Source organism: Triticum dicoccoides, chromosome 1B (genome assembly GCF_002162155.2).
Source record: "Triticum dicoccoides isolate Atlit2015 ecotype Zavitan chromosome 1B, WEW_v2.0, whole genome shotgun sequence".
Taxonomy (NCBI): Eukaryota; Viridiplantae; Streptophyta; class Magnoliopsida; order Poales; family Poaceae; genus Triticum; species Triticum dicoccoides.
Window position 1 is genome coordinate 245,942,554 of NC_041381.1, and position 10,295 is coordinate 245,952,848.

Consider the following 10,295-nt stretch of genomic DNA (forward strand, 5'->3'; position numbering starts at 1 on the left):
GGCCCAGCTACTCCTGGATTACCCTCCGACGGCGGACAAGACCGACGAATGGAGGGCCACTATCCAGAGCCTCATCGGCTTCGCCAACGGCGACACTGCGCGGCAACCAAGCACCTCGCTGCCACGGCAGGACAGCCGGACGCGAGCCGATGGCAACAAGACTGAGGGAGGTGCGACTTCCATGCACTCTCCACTACGAAGGCCAAAATCGCCGACTCACCGGGTCCACCCCGACAGCGGCTCCACCGCGTCGTCGGACCCGCGAGCTCGTCGCGACCAGCGCCAAGTTCTCCATGAACGACAACAAGAAGACGCTCGGACCCGCATCGAGCGCCGAAGAGAAGCGCGACGTCAATCCGACAAGCGCGTTGGGCCCTCTGTTGACATGCATGCGCCAGGGGAACCAGGCGATCTGCCGTACGCGGTAGGTTGTCCTGCGTTCACCCGTGAGCTGCGGCAAGTCCAGTGGCCCAACACAAAGAGTTTCAAACCAGACGTACCAGAGAAGTACGATGGCAAGACGCATCCGTCGGAGTTTCTCAGCATCTACACCATCGCGGTGCAGGCTGCCGGGGGACGGGACGACAAGATCCTTGCCAACTACTTCCCGCTGGTACTCAAGCCCAATGTCAGATCCTGGCTCATGCACTTGCCGGACAACTCCATATCCTCCTAGGCTGATCTGTGCCATCAGTTTGTCGGCGCCTTTACAGGCGGCCACAAGCCACATGGCCAAGAGAGCGATCTTCATCTGCTCGCCCAGAAGGAAGCAGAACCACTGCGCAAGTACATTCAGAGATTCACCCGTGTACAGCACAACATCCTAGACGTCCACCCCGCCGCGATCATTAGCGCGTTCCATCAGAACGTGCGAAACCGAAGGATGAGGGAGGAGATGGAGATGTGTAAGATCAGAGACGTCAGCGAGCTTTACGCCCTGGCCAACAAGTGTGCACGCGCTGAAGAGGGGAGGAGGCTCCCCGGAGAGGATACAGGAGCAGGACGATCTGACAGCAAGGATGCCGCCCCGGCAAGGAAAGGCCGGTGGCGGAACAACAGAAGGAAAAAGGGCAAGGAAGTGCTAGCTGTCGAGCAGTCCGGCAACGGAGGTGGCGCCAAGGGAACTAAAGATGGTGGCTCCGGCAAGGAGGCCCAGCCTGTGGCGGCCGCCGACAAGCAGGACGGCTCCGGCAAGCAGTATTGCAAGATCCACCGCACCAAGGGCCACGATCTCTAGAGTTGCAAGAAGGTTGAGCAGCTCGTTGAGCAACAGAAAGCTGAGTACGAGCGGCGCGACAAGGAGAAGGCCCAGGAAGGAACTGGTGGATCTGGCAAGAAACGTCTCGGCCGAGGAGGACGCCGCGGCAAGGTCAAGCAACGGCAAGGAGATAGGCCTCCCCGCGGCCGCGACAAGGATGAAGATGACGACGATGATGAAGACATGGATGATGACGAGGCCGACGAGCAGGAATTTCAGAAAGCCACAAAGGTCCTGTGCGTTGACGGTGGTGCTTCTCTGCATACTTCGCACCGCCAACTCAAGCAGTGGATGCGGGAAGTGAATGCAGCAGAGCCATCCATAGAGTCACGCAAGCCTCTGAAATGGTCCAGCATGCCTATCATCTTCGACATTGAGGATCACCCTGATCGCGTAACTACGGTCGGGTGCCTACCGATGTTGGTTTCACCAACTATCCGCAACCTCAAGGTCACGAAGATGCTAGTTGACGGCGGGGCCGGCTTGAACCTGATATCCTCCGCGGTCCTCCAGAGACTTCAGATCCCTGACAGCGAGCTCGAAGAGACCGGCACATTCCAAGGAATTAGCCCGGGAAGAAGCAAGCCGAAGGGAAAGATCACGCTGCCGGTCACAATTGGTAGCGAGATGAATTTCAGAACTGAGAGGGTCACATTTGACGTTGCCGATTTTCCATTGCCCTACAATGGGATCCTTGGCCGTCCAGCGCTCGCCAAGTTTATGGCAGCCTCTCACTATGCATACAACATGCTCAAGATGCCAGGCCCGATAAGTGTCATATCTGTCTCCGGCGACAAGAAAGATGCCCTTATCTGCGCCGACAAGATCTACCGGGAAGCAGCAGCCGCAGCTGGTCACAGCACACTTGCCACTGAAGCTCCCGGGCAGAAGAAGAAGACAAAGTCCGGCAAGAGCTCTGATGCCCACTCCGGCAAGCGCACCTCTTCGGAGTGCTGCGCTACCGTCGAGGACGCACCATCGAGCTCCACCGGCAAGTGCAAGTAGACGATGGCAGCTCCACCTGAGACCAAGAAGGTGCCCGCCAAGAAGGACGGCACTGGTGGTACCTTCACCATCAGTGCCACGCTTGACCCCAAATAGGAAAGCGCGCTCGTTGCTTTCCTGCGGGCGAATGTCGACGTGTTTGCATGGCAACCGTCTGATATCCCCGGTGTTCCCAGGAAAGTAATCGAGCACCACCTAGTCGTCTGTCCTCATGCGCGGCCCGTCAAGCAGAGAGTCAGGAAGCAAGCGGTGGAGCGCCAAGAGTTCATTGCAGAAGAGATCAGGAAATTGGAAGCAGCAGGCCTTGTCAGAGGAGTGCTCCATCCCATGTGGTTGGCCAATCCTGTAGTCGTGCGCAAGGCAAACGGGAAATGGAGGCTTTGTATAGACTTCACTGATGTCAATAAAGCTTGTCCCAAAGATCCATTTCCCTTGCCGCGTATTGACCAGATTGTTGACTCCACAGCTGGATGTGATTTGCTTTCATTTCTTGATGCATACTCAGGATACCATCAGATCTTCATGGCAGAAGAGGATGAGGAAAAAACCACATTTATCACCCCTTGCGGCACATACTGTTTTGTACGGATGCCCTTTGGGTTTAAGAATGCTGGTTCAACATTTGCAAGGGTAGTCCATGTGGATTTTGAGCCACAGATACACAGAAATGTGGAAGCCTACATGGATGATATAGTGGTCAAGAGCAAGGACAAGGCTACCCTAATCCAAGATTTAGATGAAACTTTTGCAAATCTGCGCAAGATCAACCTCAAGCTCAATCCCGAGAAGTGCGTGTTTGGAGTCCCTTCCGGCAAGCTTCTCGGGTTCTTTGTGTCTCAGCGGGGAATTGAAGCCAACCCCGACAAGATCAAGGCCATCGAGCAGATTGAAGCACCGAAGCGCGTCAAGGATGTGCGAAGGCTTGCCGGTTGCATGGCTGCTCTCAGCAGGTTTATCTCTAAGTCTGCTGAGCGTGCCCTGCCATTCTTCAAAATATTGAAAAAGGCAGGTCCAATGAAATGGACTCCGGAAGCGGAGGCCGCGCTGCAGGACTTGAAGAGATACCTGTCCTCCACTCCAATACTTGTCGCACCTAAGCCACAAGAGAAGTTGCTGCTATATCTGGCGGCAACCAATCAAGTGGTTAGTGCTGCGTTAGTAGCAGAGAGGGAGGCGGACGATGAGCCAGCAACCGCGGCAAGCGAATCCAGCGACAAGCAGGGGGCTTCTTCGACAAGCTCTGGCCCCGACAAAGTTGAGTCTGCGCAGACGTGCAAGGAGGTGCAGAAGAAGATGGTGCAGCGCCCAGTTTACTTTGTCAGCTCCCTTCTCCAGGGGGCTAGGTCGAGGTACTCTAGTGTGCAAAAATTGCTTTTCGGCCTTCTCATGGCCTCGAGAAAGCTGCGCCATTACTTCCAGGCACACGAGATCACAGTTGTCACTCGCTTTCCGCTGAAGAGGATACTGCAGAATCCAGAAGCAACAGGCAGGATTGTCGAGTGGGCATTGGAACTGTCAAGCTTTGGGCTCAAGTTTGAGAGCAGTGCAACGATCCAAAGCAGGGCATTGGCAGAGTTCATAGCAGAGTGGACGCCAACCCTAGACGAAGAAATTCTAGAGACGAGCATCCCCGTCAAAGAGGCAAGCAAAGAGTGGCTGATGTACTTTGATGGTGCCTTCTCGCTGCAAGGCGCCGGTGCTGGCGTGCTGCTTATCGCACCCACCGGAGAGCACCTCAAGTACGTAGTCCAGATGCACTTTCCCAAGGAGCAAACAACAAACAATACCGCAGAGTATGAGGGTTTGCGTGCCGGCCTAAGAATCGCAGCCGACCTTGGGATCAAGAAACTCATTGTAAGGGGTGACTCGCAGCTTGTCATCCGCCAAGTGAAGAAGAACTACCAGAGTCCATTGATGGAAGCTTATGTTGATGAAGTAAGGAAGCTAGAAGCACACTTTGACGGCCTGCAAATGGAGCATGTTCCGCGAGCTCAGAATGACATTGCTGATGGCCTGTCAAAGTGCGCTGCACTAAAGTTGCCTGTGGAACCAGGGATCTTTGTGCTCAAGCTGACTCAACCATTCGTGACACCATCAACTGGACAGAATAAGAAGAGGAAGTTGGTTTCTGGTGACTACTTTCCGGCAGAGCTTCCCGAAGCCGCCGCCAAGAAGGTCCCCAGGATCGACGCCAAGAGTGCTGAGGAGCAGTCTGCTCCGGCGAACCTCTTGGTTTGTTCCGTTGAAGCAAACGCTCCCGACAAGTTTTGCTCCGGCAAGCTTGCCGGGGAATATCACGCTCCGGCCGAACCGCAGGTTCTTGCTGTAGAAGCGGATGTTCCCGCAGCAACAGATACGCCTTTAGTCCTTGTTGTCGAGCCACAAGCTCCAGCATGGGCGCAGCAGATTGTCCGTTTCCTTTAGACAGGAGAGCTTCCCGAAGAGCAAGAAGAAGCTGAAAGAGTAGCCCGGCGGTCAAGTACGTACAAGTTTGTCGACAACACACTATACAGAATAAGACTCAACGGTGTGAAATTGAAGTGCATTTGCCAGGAAGATGGACAACAGCTGTTGGCAGAGATACATGGAGGCATATGTGGTCACCACATTGGCGCAAGAGCACTTGCCGGCAAAGAATTCCGACAAGGCTTCTTCTGGCCGACAGCCCTCCAGGATGCAACTGCACAAGTAACCAAGTGTGAAGCGTGCCAGTTCCATTCCAAGCAGATACACCAGCCAGCTCAAGCTCTCCAGACGATCCCTTTATCCTGGCCATTTTTGGTCTGGGGGCTCGACATCCTCGGCCCCTTCCCCCGAGCTATCGGGGGCTTTGAGTTCTTGTACATTGCAATCGACAAGTTCACAAAGTGGCCGGAGGTGGAACCAGTGAGGAAGGTGACAGCACAATCAGCAGTCAAGTTCTTCAGGTTGATTGTTTGCCGTTTCGGGATCCCTAACAGGATCATCACCGACAACGGCACGCAATTTATGAGCCGCACCTTCATGCAGTACGTCCAAGACCTTGGCGCCAAGGTCTGCTTCGCTTCTGTTGCTCATCCAAGAAGCAACGGTCAAGCAGAGCGGGCAAATGCTGAAGTGCTGCGAGGCCTCAAGACCAGAACTTTCGACAAGCTGCACAAGTGCGGAAGAAACTGGATCGAGGAGCTGCCGGTGGTTCTTTGGTCGATCAGGACGACGCCAAATCGAGCCACTGGCCAGACACCCTTTGCTCTAGTCTATGGAGCAGAGGCAGTTCTCCCCACGGAACTTGTTTACGGGTCACCTCGAGTGCTCGCTTATGATGAGCTCGAGCAAGAGCAGCTGCGACAAGATGACGCGCTGCTCCTTGAGGAAGACCATCTTCAGGCTGCTGTGCGAGCCGCTCACTACCAGCAAGCTTTGCGTCGCTACCATAGCCACAAAGTTAAAGCCAGAAGCTTCGAGGAAGGCGACCTTGTTCTTCGGCGTGTTCAGTCCGCCAAGAATTCCAACAAGTTGACGCCAAAGTGGGAGGGCCCTTATCGGGTGAAACGAGTCACTAGGCCCGGCGCTGTCCGCCTTGAGACCGAAGATGGCATTCCGGTGAGCAACTCCTGGAACATTGAACATCTTCGTAAGTTTTACCCGTAAGGCGCGGTTGCCGGAAGCTTTTCCGGCAACCACCTTTTGTACAAGTCTTGCCGCTGTTGCATGTAATCCTTTGTACAAAGCCGGGCGCAGACCCCGTGCACCAGTAAAGCTCATGTGCCTCGCACATCTTGTCAGTTTTTTATGCTATAATCCTTTTTCGCATATGTTATCTGACATTTTGTGCAGCACTAGACCCCGGTAAGCAATAACGAGCCCAAGGCTCCATATCATTACTTTATTTCTCTGGTTCTTTCTCAAAAGAAGGAAGGTTCCCTCGCCCACAAGGTTTACCGGGGGGGGGGGGGGAAGGAGAAGACAATGGTATGGACCAGGCCGTTCAAGAAAGTTTCTCCTTGCCGGGAAGCAGACGACAAAAAAGCTAAGTTGCTAAAGCTTGAGCAATCAGTTTTTTTTAAGTTTTTGAGTTATTTTCCTTGAACGACCGTGCTTTGTATGGAAAACCTGTGCGCGGAGGAACCAACTCGTAGCTAGTTGCGCCTTTACTTTGTTTTGAGTCTGCTCAACAGCTTAAGTGAGCTGCTAGCGCCCTTACTTTGCTTCGAGTCCGCTCAGCAACTTAAGTGATCTGCAACTAGTTGCGACAAGATTGCTTGTCGGTAGCGACCCCGCCAGCAGGCTGCTGAAGTTCCGCACTCGGCGCTCGCAGCAAGGGTACCTGCACCGGCAAGTTTCCCTAGAAAGCGTAGGGTAGAGCCATACAAGTTGCCAAGGAAGTAACACAGCAATTCTTTGCCTAAGATAGAGTTATATTACAAAAATAACTTGTCGCGCCTCTAATAAAGTGTTCTTGTGACATGACTGGCAACGACAAGAGAGGAAGAAAACGGATGGCACCTGGGCCCCGGCAAGCCAGAATCGCTGGGGACTGCGAGTGCCAAGAATCGTCCACGGCAAACCAGAGTTGCCGGGGGCTGCAATATCAGATAAGTCTTTCATCCCTCATCATGCATCCTCTTATGGACTGGGGAATGCGAAACCGCGTTTCTTCCCGAAAACTACCGTGCTCCCTCAACTCTAGGCCCTGGGGCTCGTTCCCGGGGCCAAGTTTGGTCGTAGTCGCGGCAGCAAGGGGATGAAACGAGGAGACCGCACCCACCTCGTTCCCACCTCCGTCAAAGGCGTGAGAAAGGTCGAGCGACGTGGGAAGGCGGCAGGGCCTGTTGCCGGGAGATGAAATGTCTGTCCGAGGGATACCAAGGATTTTCTCCTTGGCGTGGGTTCAACCCGCGAGACAAATAACCCGGCAAACGTCCCCTTTTCATTAAAAAAACATCCCACTCAGGTACAGTCCATAGAGGATGAAAAACATGAAAGAGAGGATTACGAGTTTCAGATACAGCTAAGGCCCGAAGGCTTACAAATTAAAAAGATAAGATGCCCGTAATCCCTTTCATGTCCCTCTCTTCAGGAGGCAGGTCAAGGAGGCGAAAAGGGAAAAAGGAGCGCCTAGGCGAGCTACAGGTGCCAGAAGACACCAAGAGGACATCCCGGGGGCCGTCCGAAGGATGGACGGCGATGGCGGCGCCGGAAGCGGGGCTCGAAGATGGGGCGGCAGGACGTCAGCACGCTGTCGAGGGCACCACGCCCTCGTACTCCGACCTGACGGCCTTGTCGCCAGCCCTCTTCCCCTTCCGCAGCCTCCCTACGCCAGCCGCCCAAGGAGACGACCCCGGGGAGTTCAAGGAGCCGGCGACACGGATGATGGGGCCGCCGGTGCCGCGCGAAGCGGCGCCCGACGCCTAGTCGGACCCGCCACCCGCTACCCTCGTCGTCGCTGTCGCTCTCCTCCTCGTCACTCTTCCTCGAGGAGGAGCCTTCGCTGTCGGAGGAGCTGTCCACGCAGCACTTCGCCCGAGTGCCGAAGCACCCGAAGACCTTGACGGAGAGGAGATCGCCCTCCATCAACATAAAATGGAGGGTAAACCCCTCCATCAGGCTGTGGATGCGGGCGAACGTCTTCCACCCTCGATCAAGATACATCACATTAGGGGCTGGGAATACAACACGGACTCGCGTGCCGCTAATCCCACAGCCCCTCATGTGCAGTCTCAGTGTCTCGGGCGGGTCCAACTGCATCGCACGCGCAAACGGAGCTGGAAGCCGGAGGCGACGACGACGCGCCCGGCGCAGCTTGACGAAGAACTCACAAGGGTCGTCCCCTATATGGACCGCCATGGGGGGAGGAGCCGCCGGCGGAGGCAAAGCAGGCGCGCCGCCCCGTCCGCCTCTTCCCCGAGCGCCTCGACCTCGTCCTCGACCTCGTCCGCGACCTCGCCCCCTCCCTCTCCCCCTTATGGCTGGCTCTGCCACCACGGGTGCGGAAGATGGAGAGATGCGCTGTCTGGCGGCGACCCTCGCCGCCACCGATGAAGGGCCCGGGTTCCCTTTCTCCGTGGCGAATGAGAGAAAGGGGAGCTGAAGCTGAAGAAAGGAAGAGATGAGAGAGTGCGGTTTCCTGTGCTCCCCTCCCGCTCTTTATAAAGGAGCGAGGTGGGGGCTCGGCCGCCCCGCTCAGCGAATCAAGGCATGGGAAGAGCAGGGAGTCAGGGCCATCCCGCTGCCCCTGCTCGCGACGGCCCAGTTTCCCACTTCCACCGTCCGCGACCCCAAGCGCATGGGAGCCGCGTGGCGGAGATGCAGAACCAAGGCGAAGGATGAGGCGGCCTCGCTCCGCCCCGTGATCGCGGGGAGTGGACATCCCGAAAACCGCGCACCGGCCCCGTCCAGTAAATGCACCACGCCCCCACGCCTACCTCCGTTTAGGGAGGAGGACGTGAACCGTCTCCATCATTGTGGCCTGACGCATGCTCGAGGGGCTTAGCCCTGCGCACGCCGCCCGCGTCACCCACGACGCCGCGTTTGACGCGCGCCGTTCTGGGCGTGCGCGGTGGGAGCGGAGAGATATGCGGCATGACCTAGGCCACGCGTGCCCGTGCACTGTTTTGGGCCTGGCCCAACAGCGCTCGGCACCGTGTATGGCCCAGGACCGGGGGCTCCTGTCGGTGTACTAGAGTATGGGGTACCCTAGTACCCCGAACTTGTGCACGGGCAGTCGCAGCATCCCGCGGCAAGGCTTGCCGGGTGACCGCCAAGACCCTCCGTGGTTCCCTCGAAGACCATTCAAGAACAAAGTACCCAAACCAAGGCCCCGGCAAGAGGAGCTTGCCGGGAAGGCCAACCCTGGCCCCGGCAAGAGGGTCTTGCCGGGAAGAGACAAGACCCCGGCAAGAGGAGCTTGCCGGGAAGGCCACTCAAGGCATACCAAGAAAGCTTGCCGCGACGCGCCCTGCATCCCGGCAAGGCCCGGTGAGCGACAAGCTCCCAAACACGACAAGACGACGACCACGGCAAGGAGCTTGCCGCGGGAAACCCCCACTTCGTGCCCGCGCTCCAGCACACCTGCTAACGTGTCGCTCTAGGACTCTCCCAAGCAGACGTGGCAGGGGGCTGTGCAGCTAGGGGTGCGAGGTGGCAAGCGGAGATGAAGAGAAGGCCATCGTGGCAAACGGTGGCGCTCCTAACGGTCACTTTTTGCACCGTTTAGGCGACTCAGACAGGCATTTAATGCCCTTGTCCCCTGCCTTCAGAGTTAGGTAGGGTGCACTGTATCCACAGTAGCGGTAGCTGCACCTACCGCATCCTTTTCCATTTTTACCCTTCTTGTCTACGTTGCCCCCTGTCGGTGACCCCTTGAAAGTATAAAAGGAGGCCCAGGCGCAACGTAGAAGGGGTTCAGCCGGTTCGGCCAGTTCGGCTCATTCGGAACACCAAGAACACTCTCACGCTCGGTCTGGCAGCGTCCATCGCTCCCGAGCAAGAATTCAATACACACAAACAAGCAGCAGTAGGGTTTTACGCATCCGTGCGGCCCGAAGCTGGGTAAAACACCGCTCGCGTGTACCGCCTCGATCCGCTCTTTGTGCGGCCTCCGCCTCCCTCCGAACCGAAAGGGGCCCGGTCACCATAGGTGTTGGTGGAATCAGCCATCCCCGACAAAGGATTGTTTTCCATAGTAACAAGTAAGAATAAATTTCAGGATGTAATATAAATTTTTCCTTACCAAATTCCACTTACCACAAGGGTTTCACTCCCCGGCAACGATGCTAGAAAAGAGTCTTGATGACCCACAAGTATAGGGGGTCAATCATAGTCCTTTTGATAATTTGGAGTGTCAAACCCAACTAGGGCAGAAGGAAATGACAAGCAGTTTTCAGCAAGGTATTTTGGATCCATATGTTTAATGATGTGGTTAGGTTTACCTTAATACTTCTTTTGTAGTTGCGGATGCTTGCAATAGGGGTTAATCATAAGTGGGATGCTTGTCCAAGTAAGGGCAGTACCCAAGCACCGATCCACCTACATATCAAATTATCAAAGTACT